Source organism: Chiroxiphia lanceolata, chromosome 6, assembly GCF_009829145.1.
Source record: "Chiroxiphia lanceolata isolate bChiLan1 chromosome 6, bChiLan1.pri, whole genome shotgun sequence".
In the NCBI taxonomy this organism is placed as follows: domain Eukaryota; kingdom Metazoa; phylum Chordata; class Aves; order Passeriformes; family Pipridae; genus Chiroxiphia; species Chiroxiphia lanceolata.
This window is the reverse complement of record NC_045642.1, coordinates 21,336,489-21,348,842: the sequence shown is the minus strand read 5'-3', so window position 1 is coordinate 21,348,842 and position 12,354 is coordinate 21,336,489. Positions and strand designations below refer to the sequence as shown.

General features: G+C 36.1%; 2 long non-coding RNA genes across 3 annotated transcripts; one reads left to right on the top strand and one right to left on the bottom strand.

Moving 5' to 3' along the window:
- Nucleotides 1-3,175: 3,175 nt before the first annotated feature.
- On the bottom strand, nt 3,176-3,842 carry LOC116789085. 2 transcript variants are annotated; one of them, XR_004357873.1, is made up of 3 exons: nt 3,757-3,842; nt 3,365-3,519; nt 3,176-3,290 (listed from the first exon to the last, which is right to left on the bottom strand). It is a non-coding gene; the product is annotated as an uncharacterized LOC116789085 (long non-coding RNA). The 2 variants fall into 2 exon arrangements; XR_004357872.1 differs by having other exon boundaries at nt 3,182-3,268.
- Nucleotides 3,843-3,948: 106 nt separating this feature from the next.
- On the top strand, nt 3,949-5,942 carry LOC116788543. The gene is made up of 3 exons (XR_004357676.1): nt 3,949-4,026; nt 4,155-4,279; nt 5,693-5,942. It is a non-coding gene; the product is annotated as an uncharacterized LOC116788543 (long non-coding RNA).
- The last annotated feature ends 6,412 nt before the right edge of the window (nt 5,943-12,354 follow it).

Genomic DNA, 12,354 nt, shown 5'->3' with positions numbered 1-12,354 from the left:
TGCAACAGATTACGTGGGAAATCTATAGTAAAACATTTACCTTGGATTACTTAACTCCCAGCTCTGTATCTTAATCACAGAATGCTTCTTTCTCCCTAAACTAAATGTGATAAATGGACAAATCTAAACCTAACTCTCCCCCCTCTCTAAAGGTATCTTAGGAACTCTCATTAATTCTGATGGGTTTTCTCTGAGCACAGCTTCAGATAGAATTTTACCCTTCTAGTTTGTTGGTTTTTTTTGCTTTGTTCTGTTTTCTTTTAAAATGGTTGATACTTTATTGGAAAGAAAATTACTACTACTTCTAAAAAAAATCTTCTTTGTACCAATCTTCTTTGTACCTTTTATTCATTCTTGGTATTTGACATTTTGGTTAAAAGTATGTTTTGGTATACAGTATAATTTTCAAAGTTTAGAAATTATTTCAATAACTGTGTTAGATCATTTGTAGATTTATATTTAAGTTGCAAGTATTTTAATCCCTTTGGGTTAAAGAAGATTAAATGACACATACATATCCTCCCTATATAGCATTGATTTCTTGAATGCTATTCTAATTGTTATGTTATAAATAAGTTCAAAACAATTATACTTATATTTTTACTATGCAACATTTTATGTCCTCTAAATTCTTTGAAATTTTACCTTGAAGCTCTTTTTCAACTTCTTTTTTTTTTTTTTTCAGGTATAAGAAATAAAAAAGCTCAAAGAAGGAGAGGTAGAATAAGCATACAAACTTAGCCATAACAAGAAACTGTTATTGTATATAGGTTCCTGAGAATAGTTGTGGAGCCATATGAGTTTATAGAAATAAACTAAAAAGTTTTTTTTTTTCATAGAAGGGAGTATAGTTTGTTCTGAAATTAATTCAGATATAGATTTTTCCTTTCTGCTTGAAAGTCTACTTATTTGGTTTCAACAAACAGGAAGAATGGCATATGAAATGGTAGGATGACATCTAACAGAATCCTTGAAAAAAATTCTGTATATATTATCTAACTCACCTGGCCCATTGAGAATTTAGAAGATGGAAGACTTGAATTTAACATTTCATAGTAGGACCAATTTGATGCAAATTAAAATAGCATTTTTGGGATGTCGATTTGCTTGAGAAATTTCAACTCAGTAAACATGAAGTAATTCACTGTACTTGTTAAAAATGGGATTTGGATTCTTGGAAGCAGTGTCTACAATATCAGCTTGGAATTAGGGGCACAGACATGTTGACAGTAAGATAAGTCTTCACTAAGGCAGTTGAATGTGCTTCATGAATATGCGACACAGAGGTACACTCAGAGTATGTTGTTAAAAAGACTGAAAATTTACATAGGTTACTCTAAAAATAGTCTAAATTTGACCTCTAACAATTAAATATCAACAGAGATTGTTTATATCAAACACATAAATTGGTTTAGAAATTTAACACTTAATTATCTACTTTAAGATTCAGCTTTTAAATGTCATGTATGACCTACTTCCCTTTGGCCAAAGGATAAGGCAAAATGTATATTTTTATATTCTTCTACATTCATATTCTACTACATTTTATATTCATAGTTTTATTTTCTACTATGTCAGTTGTCTCTTAGGCCACAAGCCTCATTTTCTTAACACGCTTCCATTTTATCCAAAACTACCCATACTAGCCGTAAAGCTGGAAAAAAATGCCTACAGGAGTCTGTGTTTACTTACATTACAGATATTGCTGCTTTCAGATATTAGAAGAGATGATAATCTCAAGTAGCAGCCAAATGGGGAAGGAGAGGAAAGGTGCGACAGGCACAGAACCAAAGTTTATCATGCCATTCACCCCTTGTTTTTATATACAGTTTCAAGCAAAATCCAGAACCATCCTAAACATCTTGGTTTCCAATAATGCTCCATATTGATTCTGCACCCTAGCAATGTGTCTACAGTATACAAACCACATCTATAGTGACACTGGTATAAATAACACTGAAAATGGTATCGCAAGTAAAGATGTGTTATATAACTCTTCATACTTACAGGTAATTTCAGATTGTTTTCTGTTTCATTTACTGGTCCATCTACAAGTATCCATGAAGCAGTATTTCACAAAACTTTTGCTTAAAACCCATATGATTTACTATGTATCCTGTATTACATCAAGGTGAGAGACTATAATAAGTCCACTCAAACACCCTAGAAGCCTTGTTACCAAATAGCCTGTATTATTGTGATGAGTATTTAATTTAATTGATTGCAGGGAGAAAACAATCAGATTTTCCACCTAGTATAGTTACCAGTTTGTCAGAAGATCAGGAGATCAAGGATCATAAAATTTAGAGAAATATTAACAAACACAAAGTGTGTCACAGCTGAAATCACATCAGAAAGGCACATCATTCCTGTATGAAAATCCACCATGTCCCCATTATCCCCTATGAAGTCAAAACCCTGTAACTACAGAGACTTCTAACTCCTGTTTGCTCTCCATTCTGCTCACATCAGTGCAGGGGCACTTCAGAGAGACAGCCAAGTGGGCTAATTCGCTACTACATGCTTGAAAGCTTTCTCCTAGAAGATGCTCTACAGGCATTTAGTTGTTTACAAGTCTACCTCACAAAGATCTACTTCAGCTTCAGCTGGCCAGCTTGCTGCTGAATATAACTTTTCCCCATGTAACCAAGTGGATCTTGTCTCTTCCAAAGAGCTGTTGAGCATCTTAAGGGTCCCACGGTCATAGACACCAAAACCCTCTTGACACCACAAGCTATATGACACATTAGATCCACTGAGTCTTCCTCAGAACTTTCTGCTTTCCCTAGAGCACTGCACCCAGAATCCTACAGGTAAGACTTCCTACACTTCAGGTCACCCCAGTAGTATCACTAGTGCTTACATAGAAAAGTAACGAGGTAGCAGTCAAAAGGCCAGAAGAACCTCTGTAGTCCCTCCACAACATCTCAAATGCAAATCCCCATGAAGAAACAAACAAATAAACCTCCCAGGGGGACAAATAAGCAGATGAACATCTCTATGCCCTGCAGTAAGGAGTCTCCTACCATTGTCGCTCACTACTTCCTTCTAGTGGTTATGTGTGTGACAGATTCAGCCATCTGAGGTGCTCCATTTGACAGCACTCCAAGACTCTCATCTGCTACAAGGGCGGTTAAACTCTTCTGTAACTGTAAATTGGGAGATAGGGCAGGACCTTTTCTCCTGGTAGGAGAAATCATCAGCTTCTGGCCTTCTTTGCAATGGGAGTCTTCATTTCTGATTTCACAGGTACAGGATCTTTCTACCTCTGCAGTTAGAGATTCGGAGTCCTGAAACTGAAGAGCTCAGAGGAGATCTGGTTGATCTCTTTCTTATAATTTCTGATACTGCACAGTCTGCTGACCTCCACACAAAGCACTTGGCAGCATAGCTTCTCAACAACTGGCATCTCCTGCATGCTAAAAGACTGTGTGACCAAGAGTCAGCAAGAGATCTTGGGCAATCCCCGCAGCCAGAAACATGCAGAGCTGCAGCCTCCTTGCAAAGTCTTGTATGGTTCTAAGAATGCATTAGTAAATGGATGGTCATTCTTGCAGAATTGGAGGAAAAAACTGTGGTGTGTGATCATGTGATCACCATACCTAAGAATGTATACACAGTGCAGGAAAAGCTTGCTAGTCTGCTGGGTTAGAATTAATTTTCTTCATAGCAAATAGCATGGGGCCATGTTTGCCTTTGTGCTAAAAGCAGCATTGCTAAAATGGGATATTTTCATTATTGCTAAGCAGTGCTCACACAGAATCAGGGCTTTTTCAGCTCCTCACCCCACCAGAGAGGAGGTTGGGGGATCTCAAGAAGTTAAGAGGGGACACTACTGGGACAACAGACACCAACTAGCCAAAGAGATATCCCACACAATATGACATCATAGATGGGGGAAGAAGAAGGAGGCGGGAGGATGGGATGGATCAGAGTTATGATGTTTGTCTTACCAAGTAACCATTACAAGTGATGGAGCCCTGCCTTTTTGAGGATGGCTGAACACCTGCCTGCCAAAAGGAAGTGGTGAATTAATTCCTTATTTTATTTTGCTTGTGTGCACTTGGCTTTTGTTTTACCTATTGAATTGTCTTTATCTCAACCTCTGAGCTTTCTCATTTTTATCCTTCTGATTGTTTCCCCCATTCCACCAGGGCTGAGTGAGTAAGTGCCTGTGTGGTGCTTAGCTGCTAGCTGGAGTTAAACTCTGACATCACCCTGATGCATAAACTACCTGGCACTTAACAGGATTAGAGAGCTTGATCCTCCCCAGTCCAAGGTTAGCTGGAACAAAGCCTTGATCAGTGACAGCTGACAGAGTTCCTTAGGAGCTGCTAGGGCTCCCCTTTGTTCTTAGCCTTACCTCTTAGCAGCAGAAACCTTCAGAGGGTTCCCAGGAGCTCCCGTATCCCAGGCAGGGTGCCCAGAAATCTCGACAAGATCTCAAGAAAATCTGAAAGAAGCAGAGCCCAGAAACTTCTGTGCAAACCACTGCATCTATTGGCTACCTCTGGGAGCTGTGCTGTTACCTACCATAAAAGCCTAAATTTGGTTTGTAGCATATTTTCTTCCTTTAGCTGGAACATTAAAGCATTGTGGTAGGCAGAGGAGAAACATTGTTTGCTTAAGGCAACATATCTAATTTGGATTTATTTTCTGCGTATTTCTCAATACACAGCAAAAAACGTTGCTCCTGAATTAATATATGTGAATTGTCCCTTTCAACAGATAGTGCTTAAGGAAACTTCTCGATCAAGGTTTAAAAATTTGAATTTTATTACACATTCATAGAAAAGGAGTAGTTTCTAATGACAATTTAAATATTGTCTTGAGTCTTAAAGAGGATTTAATCAAAGAGATACTCATCACCCAATATATAACAATGAAATTAGAGATTAGACCACAGAATTTACCTGAATTGTCACACATTTTCAAACATATTTCTTACTTTATATATATCACTTTCTTCATTTAGACAGACTCAAAATGAAATACTGGCTCAGCTGAAATTATTAGTTTCAGAGGTTTTATTATGAGGATTTTCACACATTAACCTATACATAAGTTAATTCCCCAAAGGTCTGAATAGATATTTTGAATGAATTTATTGCTGCTTTGTGTAGTGACCATGTCAAGAAGTATCTACTAGATGCTGTCTTATGTACCCCCTTAACAAGTGGTAGTCATGCTCATTACATAGTAAGTTTTTCTTCCTTGTGCATATAATCATATTTAAAGGGAAAATATCTCTTTGATGTTGACTCAAGAAAATGTCTGTATTTGGGATAAGTCTTTTATGCAAATGAGAATTAGTACAATCATTCCTATCCTAAACATGGCTAATTCACTAATCACCCTATCATCTGTATAATGAATCCATAACTCTTCCTACCAGAAGAAAAGGAAGAACAGAAAAATGTCATGAATGGGAAGAAAAATAACAAGAAACAAGCAAATATTTTTTTTCAGAATCATTGTATCATCAAGAAAATGGCATCTTTGACAAATGCTACCATGTAAATGGACATCAAGAATCATTTTTTCAGTTATAGTGGCCAATTTTCTCCTGAATACAGACTTGCATGCTCTGGGAGTGGCCTATGGAAATACTTGCTTTACCTTATTTTTTCCCAAAACATTCAGTTCTCTCAGGTAACAGATATTATTATTCTCTTCTTTGACTTTTTTTTAGAGGTTGATTTTTTTTTACCCTTTGAAAATTATCTGTCAATTGAATGCAAGAGTAGCTGATTCATGAAAAAGAGGAATGCAAAATCTAGTCCTAGCGGGCAAGTGAAAAAAGGAAGATGATTTTCTGCCCTTCTCTTTATTCTTTCTAAGTTTACCTACATAACCTGCTATCATTTTTAGGTGCCCCATAGTTCAGGAAAAATATTTTCAGTACACCTTTGAACATTTGTCAGTGCAATATTGAAGGTTCAGAGATACCAATACCAATAATTTTAAGAGCAAAAAGAGCCATGAATAATCAGCATTATTTTCAAAAGGTCGTTCAGCACAACTGAGCTCTGCTATCTTATATCAAAACATATACAGGATGTTATTGCTAAGAATGTTAGATGACATTCAAAGCAAAGGCTTGCTGTAAAGGGAGTACTATGATGGCTATTTTCAGTAACTTGCCATTTAGTTCTGTCATTGATAAACTGCACAATGTCACAGGACATCCACTGGTTTTTGTTTTGAGCTGGAAACTCAATTCTGAAATGTACCTGAAAATAAGATGAAATCAAGTGTCATTAATTTTATTGCAGAACTATATTTAATTTAACAAAGTTTAAGAAATTGGTGTTTGTTGGTGTTTGTTGACTTTACTTAGACATGAAATACTGTCTGATTTGAAGTAGCTCCTACAATTTCAATTTAACACTTGTGTTTTTGAGTACAGTTTTGTACCTTTCCCAAAGTGCAGCCTCACAGATCCAAGATGGAATAATATTGAGAATAGAAGAGAAAATGAAGTTAATAGGAGTATTATCTATTTGTGTATGCCATCAGCATTCACTACTGATAATTCTGAATTCTTATTTTGGTATTTATATAAAAAATAAACTCAAGGTGAATTTCAGATGTCTTAATTGTCTCGTCTTCTGATATTTGAATATTGCATAAGCAATTATGGAGAGTGGAGGGTGGATTTTAGATAAATAAAAATATAATGATTTGGTTTGGAAGTAATATCATGTATAATAACATGCAATGGAACAATGAAAAATACCCAAATAAGTGGAGAAGTAGATGAAAGATGACATCTCCATCAGAACAAATATTGGAACAGGAGAAGAAAAAGGATATCAGTCTTGTAAGGAAAGCTGATAGAAGTTTCCAGATTTGTGGTTTGCAATGAGACTATCTTGTCTCGAAAGCTTTAAATATTTCTTGAAGAACAATTATGATCAAAAATCTTCAGCAACTTTTTTAGAGCAGGAACTTGTGCAAAAAAAGGAGGAGGGGGCAAAATTCAAAAATTCAATGGGGTGAAAAGAAAGAAAATACTGTGACTATGACTTCACACACTTTGTATCCAGTTCTGGGAGGACTGTGTCAAAAGGAAAGATGAAGAGCATAATAAGAGCTTTTACTTTTGGCCACTGCCATATTTACTTGTACTTCACATTGTGCAACTTTTTTTTTTCTCTGATAACTCATGCATAGGGTGCAACACATCTATTCCATTTCAAGAATTCTGCTACACTTAGGTAGTAAAAGTGTATTCTATGAAACTGGGTCACACAATGTGACGAGCATGGAACCAAAAAAAAAAAGATTATTTTACATCAACTCAAACACAATATTAGTGGTCTTGTTTATGCAAGATGTCAATGAGAATGTACATTCACTAACTGTAACTATATGTAGGAATATGAGTACATTTCCTCTCATCAGGAATTAAAAATTAATTAAATAACTATTAAAACAGAGATTCTGCCTAATGCTCTCTTTAAAAGTCAGTCATCTAAATCAAATTACCTTAAGGTCTCAGCAACTAGCAAATGTCTATTATGTACTTCATCAAAACAAGTTTTCTGTTTTCTTTAGTGAGGATGCTTAAGCAATCCTCAATCTTTATCTGTGCTTGCTAAGTATATAATATATAATAGAAGTATTATATATCCCCTTCCTCCTCCTCCCAGAAAACAAATTTTTAGGTACAGAAATAGGAAAGTCATCTCACACCAAAGTTAAAAATTCCCTGAATTGACTAGTTTTCAAATTGCCAAAAACTAACAGAATAAGTGTTAGTGAATGAATGAAAGGAGGATCATAAGACCACAGCATCATAGAATGGTCTAGGTTGATTAAAGGTCATCTACTTCCAAACTTCCCTGCCATGGGCAAGGACACCTTCCACTAGACTGGGTTGCTCAAAGCCCCACCCAACGTGACATTCAGCACTTCCAGAGATGGGGTATCTACAGCTTCTTTGGACAACCTGCACCAGTGCCTCACCACAAAGAATATCTAACAGAAACCTACATTCTGTGAGTTTAAAGCCATTCTCCCTTGCCCTATCCCTACACACCCTTGTAAAATGTCCCTATCCATCTTTCTATTAGGTACCCTTTATGTACTGGAAGGCTGCTACAAGGTGTCCCCAGAGTCTTCTCTTCTCCAGGCTGAACCCCAACTCTCTCAACCTGCCTGTGTAGGAGAGGTGGTCCAGTACTCTGATCATCTTTGTGGCTCTCCTCTGGACTCAATCCAACAGGTCCTTGTCCTCATTGTGTTGGGGGCCCCAGAGCAGGATGGAGTACTATGAGTGGGGTCTTGTAAGAGCAGAGTAGAGGAGGAGTATCATCTCCTTTAACCCGCTGGCCACACTTGATGCAGCCTTTCTGGGCTGCAACTGCACATTGCGGGGTCATGTCAAGCATTTCATTCACCAACATCCCCAAGTCCTTCTCCTCAGGGTTGCTCTCAATCTGCTCTTGGCCCAGCCTTTATCTGTGCTAGGGATTGCCCCAATCCAGTTGCAGGACCTTTCATTTGACCTTGTTGAACTTCATGATGTTTGCACAGGCCCACCTCTCAAGCCTGTCAATGTCTCTCTGGATGACATTCTTTCTCTGCAGTGTGTCGACTGCACCACATAGCTTGATGTCAGAAAATTTGCTGAGGGTACACTTGGTCCTACTGTCCATGTTGCTAATTATAAACTATTAACTGTTAACTGTATAAACTATTAACTACATAAGCTATTAACTATAAACTATTAACATTTCATTATGCTTATAGTTTGTTAAATATTAATTTTAAAAATAATTCCTCTAACTACAGTTAATAAAAGTAGTACTCATAGTCATAACAACAAATTATTCTGCCATAAACAGCAAATAATATCAAGCACAATTTAATAGGTTAATAAATTCATTGTTATTACTCTAAAATATTAACAAAAAGTCTGTTACACTGAATTCTCATTATAGGCATATATATTCCATGTTGGAATGCTTATGCTAAGAGAGTCTTGTTCTCTGTGTTATGACAGTAGGATGGGCCCTGGAAGTTGAGGCTCTGTGTTGCTGCCTTGGGGAACCCCCTCCACTCCTGATCCCTAGGGAATCTCCAGTCTGACTGCAACCTGACCTCATCTCAGTCACTGCACAGAGCAACCCAGTGGCAAGGAACAGTGTATCTGCTGTTTGTTAAACAAATGAGGGGGGATAGAAAAAATTAAATATGCTAGGGCTAATTGCCAAAATTTGGGGATTTTTTTTTCCTTCTGAATGCATTGCAAAAGGCAAGATAGATTTGCATTTTTACTTATTAGGCCCTGGTTCTTCAGTTTTCTTTTTTTTTTTTTCCCCTATAAGAAAGTTGTATGTTTTAAAATTTATGATATAGGTAAACATCTTTCTTTCGGAAGTGATGCAATTTAATGTTTACTGAACAAACATGAATGCAGCCTAGTGCAGCCTAGTGCTTTGTTACGTCTGTACTTTCAGTAACCACTTTCTGAATATTAAATGCAAAAGGACATCCATCTGAATAGGAAACACATAAACAAACCCCTCAAGTTTGTCTTCTCAGAGTATGGCATACCACTTGTATCATAGTGCCAATTCAAGGTTATGCCTCAGAGTATAGGGAATAAAAATTGGTAATTTCACTTAGTATTTATTCTGAAAAGTTTGGTTTAGATTAACTTATGGAAAGATTTAACATTTGTTTCTAAGAATGAAGTATTTGAACTGATGGGCACCACTAACTTAATTTTTCTGAATCGTTTAGCCTATTCCTCCTCATGACTTATTGTTCGCCTCTTGGAATCATTCTGAACAATATACTGCACAATATAGAGTGCACTATATCTCATCATTTTATGACTTTTTATTGCTGCTATATTTTTCTGTGACCTTAGGATGCATTAAATATGATAAATAATATAGCTATTTCATAGAACACTGTGAAGCACATTTACATTTCTGATATGAAGTATAGGTAACTCCCATTTGGGCAGCTTTCATGGCATCACAATCGAAATCCAGTTTGAACCTTGCCTGAAACCACACTTAAGTTAACTGTCTTTATTTATGTGTTTTAATAAGCTTTTGGCTACAATTTAATGAAGCTTGGAAAAGCTTGTCAGCATAGATCCAAAACCTGCAAATTTTTGGTCAGAATAATCACATCTTGCCCTGAAACAGAATGAGCAGTCATCCACAAAAGAGTGGGAAAATGTGTAATCAGCGGGTTTTCTTTTCAAGCTACTACTATTTATGAGCTATTTATCATAGCGGTGAATAGGATTTAATCCTTTTTTTGCAGAAACAGAGGCTTAAACTCAGAAGTTATTGAGCTATTGGAGACATTAATCTCCAAAAAATTTATCCATTTAAGGTAAAGTTGTTATTAGGTATGCATATTAAGGTATGTAAGGAGATTAACACCTAGAAATTTTAACCTGGAGGAGGATGAAAGTAACCTTAGTCAAGATGTATGAAAATTTCTACAGTGAAGTGAGAGTTATACATTTAGTTTTTATTTTAGCACCTCAAATATTTTTTATTATTAAATGTTTTCAAAGCATTTCAGGTATGCACATGTGCTTGAATATGCTATAAGATCTTGCTATTACACCTCCAGAACGATGTAAAGAAAATGCTAATACTCAAATAACAGCTGTGTTAGAGCTATCACATAAAACCACACCATAACACATTAGTATTTCAAAGCAAATGCCCATTAAATTTGCTGTTATTTTTAGCTGATATCCAATAGGGCTCACAGTAGTGCTTCAATAACACAACTATGTATGTTATTATTAAGATACACACAGATATGTAAGAGGTGCTTTTAAAATTATTAATGTTGTTATAATTTATCACTGAACTGACTGATCATTGAATTATAGTCTGCATATATGAAAAAATAACCCTTTATCCTGTACAATGCAAGTGATGATTTCAAGTTGTATTCATTGAAACAGAGGCCTGAGAAGCAAATCAGTGTGGATTCATAATAAGGAGATTTAAGAATATTAGTGTTCCCAGTCTCTCCAGAAAAATAAATACCAAACAAACTGGATCATGTCAAAAGAAGAAGAGAACTAAGCAGATATGTTTTGCAAAATGGAAAGATACCATCAAGCAGACTGCAGGCATATTTTTGTCGTTTTACCATCAAGCTGACTGCAGACATATTTTTGTCATTTTATTTATTCTTCTCAAAATCTGTCTTTCATTGGCATTTTGACCTTTTAAAGCACTTCTCCTTGCTTTTTGAACTCTTCTATTTTCTATATTCAGATATGTTTTATTTCCATTGACAGAGAGAAAACATAGCAGCAGGCTAACATTTTAGTTTTACTTTTAGAAGTCTGGAAGTAGAAATATTCAGTCAAGTGTATGCGAAAGGTAGTAGCATGCAGAACTATGAAGTTACATTGTCTCCCTATATATATATATTCATAAATTAATTTCAAATTTTTAATAAGAGCCCACTTTCTGAAGGGTCTAAAGAATAAGTCATATGAGTAGCAGCTGAGGGAGCTGGGGTTGTTTAGCCTGGATAAAAGGAGGCTCGGGGGAGACCTTATCACTCTCTACAGCTACATGAAAGGAGGGTGTAACCTTCTTCGAGGTAACTAAGGGATGTTCAGATTGGACATCAAGAAGAATTTCTTCATGGAAAGGACCGTTAAGTACTGAAATGGACTGCTCAGGGACGTGGTGGAGTCACCATCCCCAGAGGTGTTTTTTTACAGTAAAAGACTGAACATGGCACTTAGTTCTATAATCTCATTGACAAGGTGGTGATTATTTAAAGGTTGGACTCGATGATCTTGGAGGTCTTTTCCAACCTAAATGATTCTGTGATTCTTATGAATAACACTTTCAAGCTTCAGCAAAATGGTAATCAGTGTGAGGGCCTACAGCAGCATTTGGCAGCTGGATATGTGTGGTATATGATTACAGTCAGATTGTGATTTTTGTTCTAAAAGAAGCAAATAAAACTCCTGTATATGTCAAGCTCAAAAGAAGATACGGTATCTAGCATTACATAGGAAGAAAAACTGTGCTTTACTTCAGTAAGCCCTGTTTTAAGGAATTTCATTTTTGAACATTAACTCCCTTGCACATCTCCAATGTCAGAAAACAAGGAAAAGCATACAGTAAGGAACTTGACAATATAGTAAGGAACATGACAGAAAGATATTTTAAAATTTGAAGCATAAAGAAAGCTCTTTGATCAGATTTTCACTTAAAATTTTCCTCTCAGTTATACTGGGATAACAAATCACAAATTAATTTTGCTCTATGCTTTTATAGACTAGCAACTGACTAAATTAATTACTTTGAATCTTTCTTTATCCAGTACAAATATATTTAT